The 18,477-nt window shown below is 34.6% G+C and overlaps 1 long non-coding RNA gene across 1 annotated transcript; it reads left to right on the forward strand.

Annotated features, from left to right (window-relative positions):
- The first annotated feature begins 1,659 nt into the window (after positions 1 to 1,659).
- On the forward strand, positions 1,660 to 16,481 carry LOC125615166. The gene is made up of 3 exons (XR_007345714.1): positions 1,660 to 1,688; positions 5,768 to 5,771; positions 16,309 to 16,481. It is a non-coding gene; the product is annotated as an uncharacterized LOC125615166 (long non-coding RNA).
- The last annotated feature ends 1,996 nt before the right edge of the window (positions 16,482 to 18,477 follow it).

Here is an 18,477-nt window from a genome sequence, read left to right on the forward strand (position 1 = left end):
GGATTGTGTTACAATAAACAGGGGGTGTAGCCCAGTCCCATTGGGTGATGCCCAATCCCAGAGCTGCACTTCCTTGCCTTGGGAGGATAAGGCCCACTTGCAGCACCCTGCATGAGATGCCAGTTCCACACCCCCATTACTCAAGGCTAAGGTGGGTATTTATTCTCATTTTGTATCTTGACCATTGTGAGTAATGCTGCAATAAACATAGATAGAATTCAAGATTTCTCTTGGTCTTACTGATTTTATTTCTTTTGGATATATACCCAGTAGAGGCACTCCTGGTTAGTAGTACTCTTTTGAGAAACCTCTACACCATTTAACAAAGGTTGTATTAATTACATTTCCACAGTGTTCATGGGATCCCTTTTTTAAGTATACTAACCAATATTTACTTTTCATCTTTTTGATAACAGCCATTCTAACAGGTTTGATTTGATAGTTCTTTGTAGTTTTATTTGCATTGTCTTTATTATTGGTGATGCTGAGCACTTTTTCAGATAAAATCTGGACATTCCTATATCTCCTTTTAAGAAATTTCTATTTTTTGTCAATTATTAATTGAGTTGTTTTATTGTTATTGAGTTGTATGATTTCCTTACATATTTTGGGTATTAATCTTTTATCTAGTGTAATTTTTGCAAACATATATATATTTTTTAATCCATGAAATCTTCATTGTGGGGATTGTTTCTTTTTCTGTGTAAAAGGTTTTGGTTTTCTGTAATACCATATATTTTTGTTTTATTGCTTTTCCTTTTATGATATTCTCCAAATAATCATTGTTCATTCAAATATCAATGGGTTAATCTGTTTTCTTCATCATGAACTGAGCAGATTTGTTTTTCTCTGCTCTTCCACCATTGCATACTGCCTCCTTACCATAGACCCCCAAATAATGGATATAGACAGCCTTGAACTTAAACTTCTGACACCATGAGCCAAAATAAATCTTTCCTTCTTTAAGTTGTTTTTCTGAGATATCTTGTCACTGCAACTGAAAGCTGAATAAAATGTCCATAATTGTGTTCAGGTACATGTCTTCTTAATATGTTGAGCGATTTTATTATGAAAGGGCATTGATTTTTGTCAAATGATTTTTTTCTGCTTCTCTTGAGAAGATGATATGGTTTTTGTCTTTTATTATCTTGATGTCACTTATGACATTGTATGATTTACATTTGTTGAATCCTCATTTTATCATTAATTAGGATAAACCCTCTTGATCATGGTGAATATTCCTTTTCATGTATTATCCAATGCACGTTTCTGGTGTTTTGTTGCTTTTGTTGTTATTTTTTCATCAATATCCAAGAGGGATATTGGTCTTTTGTATTTTTTTCCTGCAGTTTCCTTCTTTGGCTTTGGTATATAGGTAATTTTAAGATTAATATATTGCTTTTTCTTCTATTTTTCATAACATTTGAAAAAGATTAAGATTATATTTTCTTTAAATACTTGTTGGAATTCAGAAACGAAATAGTTACTGGGCATTCTTTTGACTGGAGATTTTTATTACTGATTTAATTTCCTTAACTGTTATTAGTTTGTTCAAATTTTCTATTTTGCATGACTCTGCCTTGGTAGCTTATATATGTTGGGAAGATTATTTATGTTTTCCTGGGTTATTCAATTTATTGGCATATAATTGTTCATAGAAGCATTTTATAATTCTTTGTGTATCTGTGGTAGTCTTTGTTTTAATGTCTCTTCTTTCATTTGTTTGATTCCACTTTGTTTTTCTTAGTCTACTACAGATTTGCCAATTTTCCTTATCTTTTCAATAAACCAACTCTTAGTTTTGTTGAAATTTTATATTTTTAATCTGGTATCTTTCATTTATTTTTGCTCTCCTCTTAATTATTTTCTTACATCTAATACTTTGTTTGATTTGATTTCTTATTATTTTATGATATTTCCTAACATGAACAATAAGACATAGAAAGAAGTTTTGGCAAAATTCCTATTATTTCAAATCAATTAGAAGTAAATCACCAGAAAACTTGGAAAAATATTCTTAGAATTATTACCAGAACTGAAATGTGGAAAACTTTAAAATGATAGATTTTGGAAATCAATTACATGAACTGATAATTAATAATATACCCAGTTATAAACCATACAATTGTTCAGCAGACAAGATTATCATTTACCTTACATACAAACACTATAAATAGAAACTGAATCCTTTCCAACATTTGAAGTGTATAAGAGGAGGTAGTAATGCTTGATTTCACTTTTAATGTGAATATATTAAATTTCACTCCATAACACCAAATAACTTTTTTCCTGAGTATTTAATAACAATGGTTGATGTCAATACTATTTTCTCATTCTTACTTAATGAAAATATTTAGAAATAATTAATAATCGCTTTAGAAAGAGAATAGATTCAAAGAAAGTATAAAACAATAATTTTGAAGCTCAGCCACTATTAAAAACAGTACAAGTATGAAGGTTCTTTAAAAACTAAAAGTGGGTAAGGCATGGTGATGCACACCTGTAATCTCAATGGCTTGGGATGCCGAGGTGGGAGGATCTCAAATTTCAGGCCAGCCTCAGGAACATAAGGAGACCCTTCTATATATATATATATATATGGATGGGGCTCAGTGGTTAAGTGCCACAGGGTTTAATCCCTGGTACAAAAGTAAATAAATAAAATAAATGTAGAAATACAGCTACCATATGATCCAATAATTCCATTACTAAGACTATATCCAAATTACATAAAACCAAAATGCCAAGGAAATGTATAATGCTTACGTGTACTGCAGCACTATTTACAATAATCAAGATACAGAATCAGCAGGTGTGCATTGACTGATGAATAAAGAAAATATGGAATAAACTTAATAGAGCATCATTCAGTCTTTTAAAAATAATGAAAATTTTTCATTTGCAGCAACATGGATGGAACTGAAGAATATTACATTAAGTGAACTAAGTCAGGCACAGAAAGACAAATATTGCCAAGTTCTCACACCTGAAAACTAAATTATCAATCCCATAGAGGTAGGAAATTGATTAGTAGTTACCAGAGGCTAGAAAGTACATTGGGCATGAAGTGGATGGGAAAAAAAATCCTAATTCATCCAGGGGTGAAATAGGATAGGAGAAATAACTTCTAAATAACATGGTAGGGTAAATATAATAAGTATGATAATAATTTGTATATAAAAATGGCTAATAGAAAAGAGCTTGAATGCTCTCAAAACAAATAAGTGATAAGTTTAAGATGATAAAATAATTATATTGAGCTAATTATATATGGAAATAGTACACTGCACCCCATTAGAATGTATAAAAATTATGTGTCAGTTTCCAAAAGGAAATAGTAAGAGATTAAAAATTTCTAATTAATTTTTATTTATTATACTTAAGTATAAATATGCATTTATTAGGTTGTGAGGAGAATAAGAGTAATGAAGTCCCCCTATTCCATTCATATTGTCTACTTAAATTTAGACAAGCAAAGGGTCATATATTTTATAGATACAAATGTCCTCTTTAGAATGAGAAGCTGATTAAAGGCTGCTAATGGTGAGTATAAAAGACACATATTTTTTTTCAATTCACTCAGGATTTAAAATAAGACTAATGCAAGTAGAAAATAGGATGGAAGATGGTAGAAAAAAAATGACAAAAAATTGTCTTTTCACTCATTCATTCCAAACTGTAAGAATTTGCTATGGGTTAAACAGTTTTATCTGAGTGCTGACTCTAACATTATTTAATAACATGGTCTCACTAGACTTTTGTCCTTGAAAGTTATGAAACTCATCATATAATTAAATATGTAGCAAGAATCTAAAAAATTGAAACAAATGCACAAGATTATTGTCTTTTAAATTGTACATTTGTGTTAAAATTTTTTCTCTACCTTTTGCAATTGTAATTTATATCACACTTTTGTCTTTATAAAAGCTCTCTTAGTAGATATAATACTCAACTTTTACTGTTGATAAAATTAAACAAAAGTTAGTTATTAATTCTCTTTATTTTATTTTTTTAGAACATATATTTTGAATAACACTTTAAAACATCATCAGAAATTGTGTGAAACAATAAGGTAACATTTACAGTAGAATGCCTACTCTAATTTTGTGTGCATTATTTTAAGATACAAGATATTATATTAATATCAATATATAAGAAATAAGAATGTAAATGACCTAACAAGATACAGAGAAATCTTTCTGGAGTTTAGCAAGGTAAAAAATATTTAGCTACAATTATAATAATATCTTTATAAACAAGGTAAAATTTGAGATTAGATTTGATGATAAAATAACTACTAGAAAGGAGTAAAAGATAATACAATACATCATTATAATATGCTGATAGAAGTATTGAAAAGTTGCTGTATTTCAAGTCCTATGTTAAGGACTTTTAATGTATTAGTTCATGAATTATCACATTAGCCTATGAGATAGGTACCACGAATATACCTCTGGATATATGTGGAAAGTGTTTTAGGGATTTTGTAAAATATCTCAGTCACAGAGCTAACCATCAACGAATACTGGGTTGAATCCATGTTGAACAGAGCCACCAGACTGGCCAGTGGAATCAGGTTCTTTCTTAATCAATCATATTGAAATAATTACTCACACATGCCACATAATATCATTTAAAAGTTGTTATTGTTAAATTTGTTTCTTTGTTATTATTATTTGTACTCACCTTTCTTGATTAACTTACTTTTTTTTTTTATACTTTATGTTTGGATATGAGGTGTAAACAAAACCTTCCTATGTTCACGCAGGAATGAACATAGATGAAAGGTTTGTATTGTGGGAGCTGGAACCTAATCAGCCCACCTAATTTGAGTGGGCTGACTGAGTAGTAACTGAATTCAGGTGGGAGACTAGGGTCACGCCCTGGGAGAGCTCAACTTCCCTGCATCTCCTTTACCCTCTGCTCTGTCTTTCTGCTTCCTGGCTGTCATAAATGCAACAGTACACCTACACCATGCCCTTCCATCAGGATGTTCTGCCTCACCTTGGGCCCAGAGCAATAGACTCAACTGACCTTTGACTAAAGTTCTGAAATATTGAGCAAAAAAAAAAAAAGCAAAAACAATAAAAACCTTTTGCTTCAGTAAGTTCTTGTCAGGTATTTTGGTCACAGTGACAAAAAGTTGACTAACACAATATATTCTGATAGTTTATAGTAAAAAAAATACAGGATTTCATTTTGGGGGGGAAGGAAAGAAAATTGAAATATAACAAAAAAGTGAGAAAAGAAAATAAATAATTTTTGCAATATCATTATAGGCAGAAGGAAAGCAGAAAACAGTGAATAAGAGGCATGTTTTTTTCTTAATTTCCTATCTTATCAATTACCTAGTCCTACTGATTCTAGCTCAGCTGTTCTCTATACTGAGAGGATGGATAGTCAATAATATAATTCTAACTCTGTCAATAATATATGTGAGACTACTGCAATTATTTTATATTTGCTTTTGTCACTTTTATAATCTGCCTTGCGCATTTCTTCCAGTTAAATCTTTCTGAAATTCAGCTCCTATTTGAGAACCTACTTGTTAAAAATCCTTACTTGTAAATTCTGATCAAGATGGTGCTGTGAGTTTATAATATGAAATTCATCCTCTACATTAAAGCCAGCAATGAAAGCCAAAATAAACAAAATTGCCCCAAATGAAGTAATATATAGTTGAAAAAGTTAAGCAGGAGATAATCAGATTTTGTAAGCCACAACCTACAAGAGTTATAGTGTAAAAATTGAAATGGGTGTCTGGGAGTTCAGTTCCCTGGGAATAATGTAAAAGCAACAAGTGCAGTTGGAGTGAGGCACCTATTCAACCTTTGTAAGACTTTTCAGAATTGTGCTGTAGTCTAAGACATTTCCTACTGTGTTTGTTTCTTTTTCTTCTTTTATATAGGTGTCAGATCTGCATTGCTGTGTGAGATCACTCCCTTCTACCTTCTGTATCCTCTCCAGGTGTTTTCTTTTGTAAATGTATTGCACATAAAATTCCATACTTGGAAATTTTTATTCCAGTACTAAAATAATGGAATTGATAGCAAAAATAGTTTAAGACACAGGCAATATGGTGAAGTTTTGGGAAACTTGGTTATTCATTGGCTAGCAAGAGAAACCCAATACCAAGTGGATTTGTAGACAAGGGGCAGATACTGGAAAAAAAATAATGAACAAATTAGTAATATTCCACTGCTGCCAAGCATGGTGGTACATGCCTGTAATCTGAGCAATTTGGGAGGCTGAGGCAGAAGGATCATGAGATTGAGATCAGTCTCAGCAATTTAGTGCCGCGTCCGGCCAAGGGAGCCGAGTCCGGCGAGGGATGGCGAGGTTAAAAGACACACAGGACACCAAGGTTCTTCATCCAGGAGTCAATACTCTTTATTGCTAACACACCTTTTTTATACCCCAAGCAGCAGAAGTGGAAAACTACCCAAAAGCAGGAGGGAGGGGGGAGAAATTTAGTTTTAACATCTATTATTGTCAGGTACCGAAACCTCCCTTAACAATAAGTCCATCAGACCAGAAAAGGTCAAGGCATTCCCGTGGGATACATATGTCTCAGACGGACAAGCAGGAACAGAAAAACCGCAAGTTCGCCATGGCCTTGTGTGCTGGCCACACTGGCATGCAGAACAAACTAATGGAGGTAGGGCTCCAGGGGCCAGGGTGGACCTTCTGCCAACAATTTAGCAGGGCATTCAACAACTTATTGAGACCCTGCCTCAAAAAAATAAAATAAAAAAAAGGCTGGGGATGTGGCTCATTGGTAAATTAACCCTGGTTCAATCCCCAGGACAAAAAAAAAAATCACTGCTTTATGCAAATATATTCATAATAGGAGATGTGCTTGGTAATGCAATTATTCAGACATTTAATAAGATATAGAGAAACAATACCTACAATAACAGTGAATTGGCTGATCTTTACTAATGCATTGACTTTCTACACAAAATGATTCAAAAGCTGGAGACATCTTAGAGCCAGAAAGCCTCATTGATAGCCTAAAAAAAAAAGGCTTTACCTCTCACAGAAGAAGTATGAATGAAGCTGTAGAGAAAGTTTAAGATTAATGGAATGGCAGAATTCCAGAAATACAATGATCAGTCAAACCTTCCCCTGAGGTCAGGATCCTAGTAGAGAAAATCTTGATAAGTGGTTTGGAGATATTATTTATGGTTTAGATATGAGGTATCCCCCCAAAGCTCCTGTGTTAAATGCAGGAATGATTAAAAATAAAATGATTTTATCTCTTTGCTTCCTGGCTGCCATGAAAGAGACTCCTTCATCACATCCTCTGCCATGATGTTCTGCTTCACCTTAACCTAGAACATTGGATTCAGCCAACCATGGACTAAATCTCTGATATTGTGAGCCAAAATAAGTCTTTCCTCTTATCAGTTATTCTGGTCAGTCATTTGGTTACAGTGATAAAAACTGACTATTCTCCTCTCTCTCTCTCTCTCTCTCTCTCTCTCTCTCTCTCTCTCTATACACACACACACACACACACACACACACACACACACACACTGGGCTGGAGCCTAGGTAAAGATAAAACTGAATTTTGAGTATGCTTCATCCAGGGGATAAGAAAATATAAAGGAATGTTTAAAATTTCATTGATAATATGGCCATTTTAATAATATTAATTCTGCCTTCCAAGAACATGGGAGGTCTTCTTCAATTTCTTTCTTTGGCCTTCTTTCCTTAATGTTCTTTAGTGTTCTCATTTGGGTATGCTTTTTGAGGGTACAGGATGCAAGACCCAACAAAGGTTCAGGGATAGGGCAAACTTTCAGCTAAGATGATTTCTAGAAACTGGGAGAAAAATAGTCTCTACCTAGAAAGGACCAATTATTTTATTCAATATTGTATAGCAGGCAATAATAATGTTAAAGAGATACAGGAAAGAATACATTTTATAGTGAGAGCAGAAGAGCCAGGATTACATTTCTGAGGAGACTTTGGAGGACATATTCACCATGTGCTGCTGAGAGGAGCACATGCCTAGGAAGTTCAGAGGTTGCTGTCTTCTACAGTCAAACTAACTTAGTCATCAGAGTGCAGGTCTCACTGTAGAAGAAGACAATGGGCACCTGAAATAATAGAAGCCAGGTTGAGGTACTTAAGCACAAAATACTAGGAGAATGTGAGAATGAAAAGGCAGAAATAGAACTGACATCAGAGGGAGTTATGAACAATGGTGATGCCAGAGGAATCGCAAATGATATGCCAGTGAGGGTCCCTCCTAACATCCACAATAAATATTCATTAATAACCTTTATTATTTGCCATAATTTAAAAATCAGAGACAGAGCCTCAGAGAAGTGAGGTCAATTCCACTTGGCTAAGGTATATAGTTACCAAGTAGAAGACCAGTTTGAAACTCCTTTTTGGATTTTTATATTTGACTTTTACTTCTTCTTACATTTAGGGCTAGAGTTTTGATTCTGTGACTACTATGATCCTTTTAATATGTGTCTGGGGGTTTGTCATTGGGGAAAACAGCTTCTCATGATCATGTAAATTTGAAAATCCTTGCCTACTCTATTCTTTGCTTAGGAAATTGAATATGTACCGAAGTATGTTAAAGGCTTAGTGACTTCTGAAGTAAATAAAAAATAGAAAACAAACTAAAACTAACCTTCCAAACAAACAAGGTTCTTCAATACTGTTAAATCTGGTGTTATTCAAGTTGTATGACTATCTTATCAGTTAGGAAATTATGGATGGAAATAACAGGGAAACTCAACTCAAATTGAATTAGTCAGTTCAGCCATTTATGATCTCTCATAACCAAAACCATAAGTAGAATAGCTTCTGGCTGAATAATTTAATGGATCAACATAATTAGAAAGCACAAAGGACATGTCTCCTTCCACTCTGCCAGCATCAATTTTTATTTATTTTTCAATTTGATGCCATAAAATCATGTATCAAAATGTTTATGAATGCAGAGAAAAAACACTTCCTGTACGGAGAAAGGAGAATAAAATGAGCATCTGTCTTGACCAAAGACCCTAGCACCAAGCCCAAACCAGTAAACCCCAGTGCCAAGCTAGCTTGGTACTCTCAACCTCCAGATATAACTAAGTACTAAGTTCCTGGAAAGAGCATTCAGGCTGGCCCCCTGAGACCCACTGCAATGATCAGCAACTACATATGTCCTCAGCATCTAGGCAACATGTGTGTTGCTCCAGGAAAAAAGTGAACTAAAACACCAGGATGTACCTTAACAGATCCACAATCTAGGTCAGCTCATTGTAGACCTTGGCTCCAGACTTGCCACCATGGCTCCAACCACAGGAACTGTTCTGTGAACCCTAGCAAAAAGCTGATCCCTATGAATTCAGATTCAGGTCCATCTCTGGAGATTCAAGCGCAGGCATGTCCCAGTACCAGGCTTAAATCTGTTGTCAGAAGCTCCAGCCTTGCCTTAGTGCCAGATTTGCGCCCCAAGAACTCAGGTTCGGGTGAACTCTCAGGCACACAGGCTGTGATCCACCATGGCAAATCCATTCACTCTCTTCAAATGAGCAGACACCAATGCAAGGCTGCATGATCCCCCAAATCAGAGATATATAACAACACCAAATAAATAAAACAAAGCACCAGTAAATGACTCTAAAGAAATAGAGATCTATGAACTTACAAATAATTTAAAGAATTACCTAAAGCAACTCAGTGAACTGCAAGAGAACATAGATAAACAATTTAACAATGTCAGAAAAACAACACATGAACAAAATGATAATTTTAACAAAGAAATAGAAACCATAAATTAAAAAAAAAAAACAAAAACAAAACAAAAAAACCAGCCAGATGCAGTGGTGCACACTGTGGGAAGCCGTTCTCGCATATGATTGGGCACCTCCCTGACTGGGTGTGAGGCGTTCTGGCCAAGCTGTGTCAGAACTAATCCCCACCCTTTTTAGGTGCGAGAGCCTGTCTGTGTGGGGGTGTGACTGACCATTGAATCTGAGACCAATCACTGACCCTGACCTTAAAATGCTGTCCCCCTCGACCTTCATTGGATGGAATTTTCCCCTGAATTTCTTGTTCCCCAATAAAAGGCCACTCCCTGGCGTGCCCTTCCTCTCTCCTGTTAGTCTCTTGTTTAAACCTCGCTACCCCACCAGGTGGCTCGAGGCAGGAGCCAGAGGGGGCCGTCTCTGACCCGGTCAAGAAAAAGGTAAATTGAGTTTATATGTGTTTATTTTGATCTCACTAGTTAACGTCTATGCTTAGGACCTCTAGTATGAAGCTAGCGTGCTGGTCGCATGGCAGAGCACACCTGTAATCCCAGCAGCTTGGGAGGCTGAGGTAGGAGGATCACAAGTTCAAAGCCAGCCTCAGCAAAAGCAAGGTGCTATGCAATTCAGTGAGACCCTATCTCAAAATAAAATACAAAATAGGGCTGGTGATGTGGCTTAGTGGTCAAGTGATTTGAGTTCAATCCCTAATACCATAAATAAATAAATAAACAAACAATCAGACAGACAGACAAATCTGGGGTTGAAGAACATAACGATTTCACTAAAAAATTTCACAGACAGCATTCATACCACACTTGATCAAGAAGAACTAATGAGAAACTTCTGCCACATGGTAGAGAAGGAAATCCCAGTTCTCATTAATCACAATATATAACAGAGCTACCCCTGAATAAAATAACTCTTTTTTGTTTATTGATTTAAAAAAAATAAATGACGGCAGAATGCATTACAATTCTTATTACATGTATACAGCACAATTTTTCATATCTCTGGTTGATATAAAGTATGTTGACACCAATTTGTGTCTTCATACATGTACTTTGGATGAGAGAACAAAGCAGTCCGGTTAAGATGCTTCAACTTCACTGTGGCCTGTGTGCACACAAACATACACACACACAAACACATAGATGCACACAGAGGTAAGAAGAACAATTTCTTTAGCCTGCATCATCCCATCCTTACTCCAACACTGCTCAGCATCAAGGGGGAACTTCCCAGCCCATGAGTTTCTCTGAATTACTGGGTTCTCCAGCCTTTGGGAGGAGTATATAAAAACATTTTCTGTTTCACCCCACTTAGATCACAGAGATTGGCATAACTGAGACATCTAGAGATAACTAGAAACAAAGAAGAAGATCAGGAGTCATAGGTACTTGTCACATGATAAGATCTACTGTGGTCCCCAATGGCCTTATCTGCAGATAATGTTGTTAATGGATATATAATGAAAAAAGATGTAAATTGTGACCTCAAAAGGAAGTGCAGGGTTAGGGAAACAAAAATATAGAGTTTTAGTGTACACTTGAAGTTGTTAAAAGTTTAAAATAGACTATTTGTGTATGCCTCATGGTAACCATGAAACAAAAAATTATACTAGTTGTACAAAAGACAAACTAAAAGGAACTAAAACATATCACTGTGAAAATAATCAAATCACAAAGGAAGATGGTAAGAGAGGATAAAAGGAAAAATAATTCACAAAAAAGCCAGAAAATGATAAACAAAATTACAAGAATATGTTCTTACCAATAATTACTATAAATGGAGATGTACTAAATTCTCCAAAGGAATAAGAGGGAATGAATGGTTAAAAAAGAAACCAGAGACTGCCTGCAAGAGACTAGCATTAGACTGAACAACACATTGGGATTAAAATGAAGAGATCAAAAAGATATTCCATACAAATGGAAACAAAAGCAAGAGGGTGGGGTGATAAAAGAAGAAGAAGAAGAAGTCAGAGTATACTTCTATACTTAGACAACTTAGACACCATAGATTTATGTTAAAAATCTCATAGAGACAAAGAAAGTTATCATTTAATAATAAAAGTTTTAGTTCATCATGAGAATATAACAATCAGAGATATATGCATTCAACACAGAAGCACCTAAACAAATAAAATATAAATATAAATGAAGGGAGAGATAGACTGCAATAAAATAATAATAGGGAACTTAAAAAAACCCCTCAGTTTCAATAAAGGGTAGATTATATAAACAGAAAAACAATAGGAAAATATCACACTTGAACAACACTATGGACCAATGGACCAAATAGGATTTGAGAACATTCTTTCCAACAACAAAAGAATACGTATTCTTTTCATGTGTACACAAAACATTCTATAGAATACATTAAATATTATTCTATAAAACAAATCTTGTCTTGCCTAGAAGGTTAAGATGGTAGAATAGAGGAGGTTGTTTTCCTGACTGCTCCATGACCTGAAACCAAGAAAGCAGACAACCATCTTCTCAGCAAGATGGGTGAACATAAAAAAGGAGAGGGGGGTAGGAAACTTACTGGAATTTAAAACTGGACATTCAAAGCAGATTAGAGACTAAGGAGGTTGGATATAATTAAATAAGAAAGAAATTCCCCATGGCACAGCCACTACTGTGACTGGCCCAGAAGCACCAGACATTGCCCTACTAAACTGAAAGGCAAATCACACAATATCCTTGTGCAGGAAGGAAGCCACTATCTCTCCAGGGAGTGTGTGGAGGAAAAAGGAAGAAACCATTTTGCAGCCATGACTGGAGGCTGGCAGCATAGGGAGCTGATTTCTGGCCAACCCGAATTTGGTCCAAAATACAGGCCCAGAAAACACACACTGCATGACATAGAATGTGTTAAGTGACCAGGTTAAAAAAAAAATCAAACATGTTGAGAGGTTTACATACAGGATAACTGGTTCCCACCCAGCTCTACTCCTCCCCCACTCCAATCTGCCTGCTTACAGGACTGGCTGGGAAAGATGCATCTGTCTGGGAATTTAGAAAGGTGGGGTCAGGAGATATTGAGTTTGGAGACTATTTCTAAGACCAGGAAATGTGGGGGCCTCAGGCAACATAAGGGACTAAGAATTGGCTCCGCCACCACAAAAGTGGAACCCAGGGGAGATCCCAGGGTATAGTATTCAAGTGTGGACCAGCAATTACTGGGCTGTGAAGGTACACTGATTTAAATCTCCAGACCACTGGCATTCAGTGAGGATCCCAGAACTCACTTAAACCTAAACCCTGACTCCAGGAATTCTGCCTATGGGAATATCTTTTTCACTGCAGCAATCAGAAGGTGGAGCATCACCTTCCAGATGACCCCACCTAAAACTGCTGAGAAGAAGAAATGAGAATCTTTTGAACCCCAATGGAAAGAATTCTGTACTTTTCATCAAGATATTTTCTTCTCTCTTTTTTGTTTTCCTCTGTTTAGTTGTGACCTTAATGGCACATGAATATTTATACATACTTGTATTATTTTTCTTATTTCTCATATTTTTGAAGCCAGTTATTTTTAATGGATCAGTTATTTAAGGAATATGATGTTTGAGTCATATATTTTAGTTTTGTTTTTCATTCCTTTATTTGTAATTTTATTTTTTAATTTTTTAAAATTTTCACTTTTTATACATTTTTTTTCTGTTTCCTTTGATTCTCTTTCTCTCTCTTTTCTAGTAACAGCTAATCTCTCTTTCAGTCTTCCTTTATTTTTTTACTTCTACTTTCTCTCTTCTCTCATAATCATCACATTCTATAACTCTTCTCTTCCTATCCAACATTTGAAATTGTAAACTGTTTTGCAAACTTGCTGTTTTTATTGTAGGCAATAATTTGAACATATCATTTCTGTTTATTGTGATATTTATCATCATAGATGTCATAGTAGAAACTATTTGTTTTAATGTTGTATATTGATTGCAAAATTGGTTGTTATCATTTGTCTCCTCCTTAAAAGACACTGGAAGCATTCAGGGACCATATAAGTCCACAGGGTAGAAAATCTACTGCCTCAGATTCGTACTGTTTGATGGTAGACACACAATCAACATGAAAAAGCAAGAGAACAAATTTCCTCAAACAAAACAAGACACTCCAATAACAGAATCCATTGACACCATGTGGAAAAAATATCAGAGAAGGAGTTTAGAATGTACATACTTAAACTAATCTGTGAAGTAAAGGACAGTATAAAGAGTGAAATCAGAGAAATATAAGAAGTGAAAGAGAGATTATGAAAGAAAAAAAAAAAAGCAGAAATCCTAGAAAGGAAGGAATCAATAAGCCAAATCAAAAATTCAATTGAAAGCATCACCAACAGACTAGATCACTTGGAAGACAGTGGTTCAGGCAATGAAGACAAAATATATAATCTTGAGAAGAAAGCTTACCATGGAGAAAATGATGTTAAGAGACATTGAACAAAACTTCCAAGATATGAGATAACATAAAAAAGACCAAATTTAAGATTTATTGGGATAGATGAAGGCTTGGAGATACAAACAAAAGGAATATGAAACAATATCATAAAATTCCCCAAACCTAAAGGATGAAATGAAAAATCAAATACAAGAGGCTTACAGTATTCTAATATTCAAAATTAACAACAGATCCAAACCAAGGCACAATAATATGAAAATGTCTAACATACAAAATAAGAATATAATTTTAAAGGCTGCCAGAGTAAAATGACAGGTAATATTTAGAGGTAAATCAATTCAGACCTCAACTGATTTCTCAAACCAGACCCTCAAATCTAGGAGGTCTTGAAATAATATATACAAAGCCCTAAAAGAAAATGGATGCCAGCCAAGAATACTCTATTCAGAAAAATTAAGCTTCATATTTGAAGATGAAATAAAAATATTCCACAATAAACAAAAGTTAAGAGTTCACTACTAGGAAGCCTACTCTACAAAATGTTCTCAAAACATATTCCATGATGATGAAATTTGTTTAAAAAATTGAAAACCAAAAAAAAGGAGGAACTACACTAAAAGGACAGTGGATCAATGTGGAAACTAATTCAAATTAAGAACCAGAAATAAATCAAAATTACAGGGAATAAGAATCGTATCTCAATAATAACATTGAATGTAGAGGGCCTAAACCCACCAATCAAAACACTGCAAATTGGATTAAAAAACAAAACCCAATAATATGCTATCTCAGAGAGACTAATATCAAAGGCAAAACACTCACAGATAAAGGTAAAATAATGGAAAAAAAATCATTCACATGATCTTGTAAAGAAGCAGGGGTCTCTATCCTCAGAATAGATGATGTAGAAGTAAAGCTAAAGTTTATCAGAAGGGACAAAGAAGGACATTTCATACTGCTTAGGGAAATTATACATCAATAAGACATAACAATCATAAATATTTATTCCCCCCTAAATGGAGCACCTACGTACATTAAACAAACCCTTCTCAATTTCAAGAAGAAAGTAGACCACAACACAATAAGAGTGATTTTAACACACCTCTCTCACCCCTGGATAGATCTCCCAAACTAAAGCTAAATAAAGAAAATATAGAACTAAAATATAAAATTAATAATTTAGACTTTATATATTTATATATGTGTGTGTGTGTGCGTGCGTGCATGTGTGTGTGTGTGTGTGTGTGTACATATATACATATATTTTATCCATCAATGTCTGAATACACTTTCTTCTCAGCAGCACCTGGATCCTTCTCCAAATATAGACCATATCTTATGCCACAAAGCAACTTTTAACAAATACAAAAATATAGAACTAATACCCTGCATCCTATCAGATCATAGTGAACTAAAGTTAGAAATCAAAAATAAAATGAAAAATAGGAGCTACTTTAATACCTGGAGACTAAATAGTATGCTACTGAATGATGAATGGATAGCAGATGAAATAAGGAATAAAATAAAAACAAAATACTTAGAGTTAAATTGTAGGACCTCAAGACCCCAGGCCCAACATTAGGTGACCTAACCCCTAAGCCTCAAAGCTGCAAGATGCTCCCTCACCCAACCCCTCCAGCAGCACATAGCACCTCAGGTGTTGCACAATGTTACCACAAGATGTTCCATGTAGATAACCCTAACGGGCCCCCTACCACAAGACGTTCCTTTTAGACAGCCCTACCGGTTAAACTTGAGAACTAGGTTTCAAAACAGGAACTGAAAGGACAGAATGCAATTTTATGGTTTTTCCAAGAACAAAAAGTTGAAAAACAAGCTTACCCCCTAGGTGACTCAACTGCTGGGTTCAGAGGGACCAATAGAAAGGCTGTTGCTGTGCTAAGCTAAGAACTAACCCACCTGTTCCCTACAAAAGATCTGTACCCCAAAGCCTGGTGTGCCAGTTCACCAAAGCTCCAGCTGAGGTTTCGCTGAGCACCCGCAGGTGCCTGTGTGAGAATAAACGCCTCCTGCTTTTGCAGCCAGTGTCTCGTGTGGTTCATTCCGGGTTTGGGATCGGTGGATCTTTCAAAATGAGAATAGATACAACATACCAAAACCTCTAGGATACTATGAAGGCAGTGCTAAGAGGAAAGTTTATTCCATTTAGCTCATTCATTAAAAGAATAGAAAGTCAAAAAATAAATAGCTTAATATTATATCTCAATGCCCTAGAAAGAGAACTAATCAATCCCAAAAGCAGTAGAGGACAGGAAATAATTAAAATCAGAGCTGAAATCAATCAAATTTAAATAAAATAAACAATCAAAAAAATTGACGAAATTTTGGTTCTTTGAAAAAAAATCAGTAAAATTGATAAAACTTTTGCCAAGCTAACAAAGAGAAAGAGGGAGAAAACTCAAATTACTAAAATTCCTGATGAAATAGGAAATATCAACACAGACACTACTGAAATGAGAATGATAATCAAGAACTACTATGAAACTTTACACTGTAATAAATAGAAAATCTTGAAGACATCAACAAATTTCTAGAGACATACAACCTACTGAAATTGATTCAGGTGGACATAGAAAATTGAAATGGATCAATTTCAAGCAATGAAATGTAAGACACCATCAAAAGCCTACCAATAAAACAAAAGCCCAGGAACATTCAGATTCTCAGCTGAGTTCTACTAGACTTTCAATAAGAACTACCATCAATCCTCTTCAAATTATTTCGTGAAATAGAAAAGGAAAGAACCCTTCCAAACTCATTCTATGAAGCTAGTATCACCTTGATACCAAAACCAGACAAAGACATATCAAGAAAACTTCAGACAAATATTCCTCATGAACATTGAAGCAAAAATTCTTAATAAAATACATGCAAATAACATACAAAAACATACTAATTTATCTCAGGCATGAAAGTTTGGTTTGATATATGGAAATCAATAAACATAATCCATCACATTAATAGACTCAAAGACAAGAATCACATTATAATTTCAATAGATGCAGAAAAAGTGTTTGACAAAATATAGCATCCATTCATTTTCAAAACACTAGAAAAAACAGGGATAGCTGGAATATACCTCAACATTGTGAAAGCTTTCTATGCTAAACCAAAGGCCATCAACATTCCAAATGGAGAAAAATTAAAAGCATTTTCTCTAAAAGCTGGAACAAAACAGGTACGCCCTCTTTCACTACTTCTATTTCATAGTGCTAGAATCTCTAGCCAGAGCAATTAGACAAAAGAAAGAAATTAAAGGAATTCAAATATGGAAAAGAACTCAAACTATCACTGTTTGCTGATGACATGATTCTCTATTTAGGAGACCCAAAAACTATATGAAAAATTTCTATAATCATAAATAAATCAGTGAATTAGCAGGATATAAAATCAACACACATAAATCAATTACATCCCTATACCTTAGTGATGAATCAACCAAAAGAAAAATGAGAATAAATATCCCATTCACAATAGCCTCAAAGAAAATAAAATATTTGGGGATCAATCCAACAAAAGAGGTGAAAGACATCTAAAATGAAAACTACAGAACACTAAAGAAAGAAATTGAAGAAAACCTTAGAAGGTGAAAAGATTTCACAGGTTCATGGATAGGCAAAATTAATATATATATATACAGATTTACTGCAATTTCTATTAAGGTTCTAATAACATTCTTCATAGAAATAGAAAAATCAGTCATGAAATTCATTAAAAAAAATAAGAGAACCAGAATAGCCAAAGCAGTCCTCAGTTAGAAAAATGACCAGACCTTAAGTTATACTACAGAGCTATAGCAACAAGAATGGCATAGAATTGGCACAAAAACAGATACAAAGAGCAATGGTACAGACTAGATGACACAGAGGTAAACTCACATTAATACAGTTTTCACCTACTAGACAAAGGTGCCATAAGCATACCTTGGAGAAAAGATAGTCTCTTCAACAAATGGTGCTGGGAAAAGTAGAAATCTATATGTAGCCATATGTAAATATGTCCTTATCTCTCACCCTGCATGTAAATCAACTCTAAGTGTATCAGGGATCTAGGCATTATACCAGAGATTCTGCAACTATGACAAGAAAAAGTAGGCATAGTAACCAACTTCCTCAACAAGACTCCTAAAGCAAAAGAAGTAAAATCAAGAATCAATAAATGGGTAGAATCAAACTAAAAAGCTTCCTCACAGCAAAGGTAACAATCAAGAATCTGAAGAAAGATACAGAATAGGAGAAAATCTTTGCCACATGAAACTCAGATAAAGCATTAACCTCCAGGTTATA

Source organism: Marmota marmota, unplaced genomic scaffold (genome assembly GCF_001458135.2).
Source record: "Marmota marmota marmota unplaced genomic scaffold, marMar, whole genome shotgun sequence".
Taxonomy (NCBI): Eukaryota; Metazoa; Chordata; class Mammalia; order Rodentia; family Sciuridae; genus Marmota; species Marmota marmota.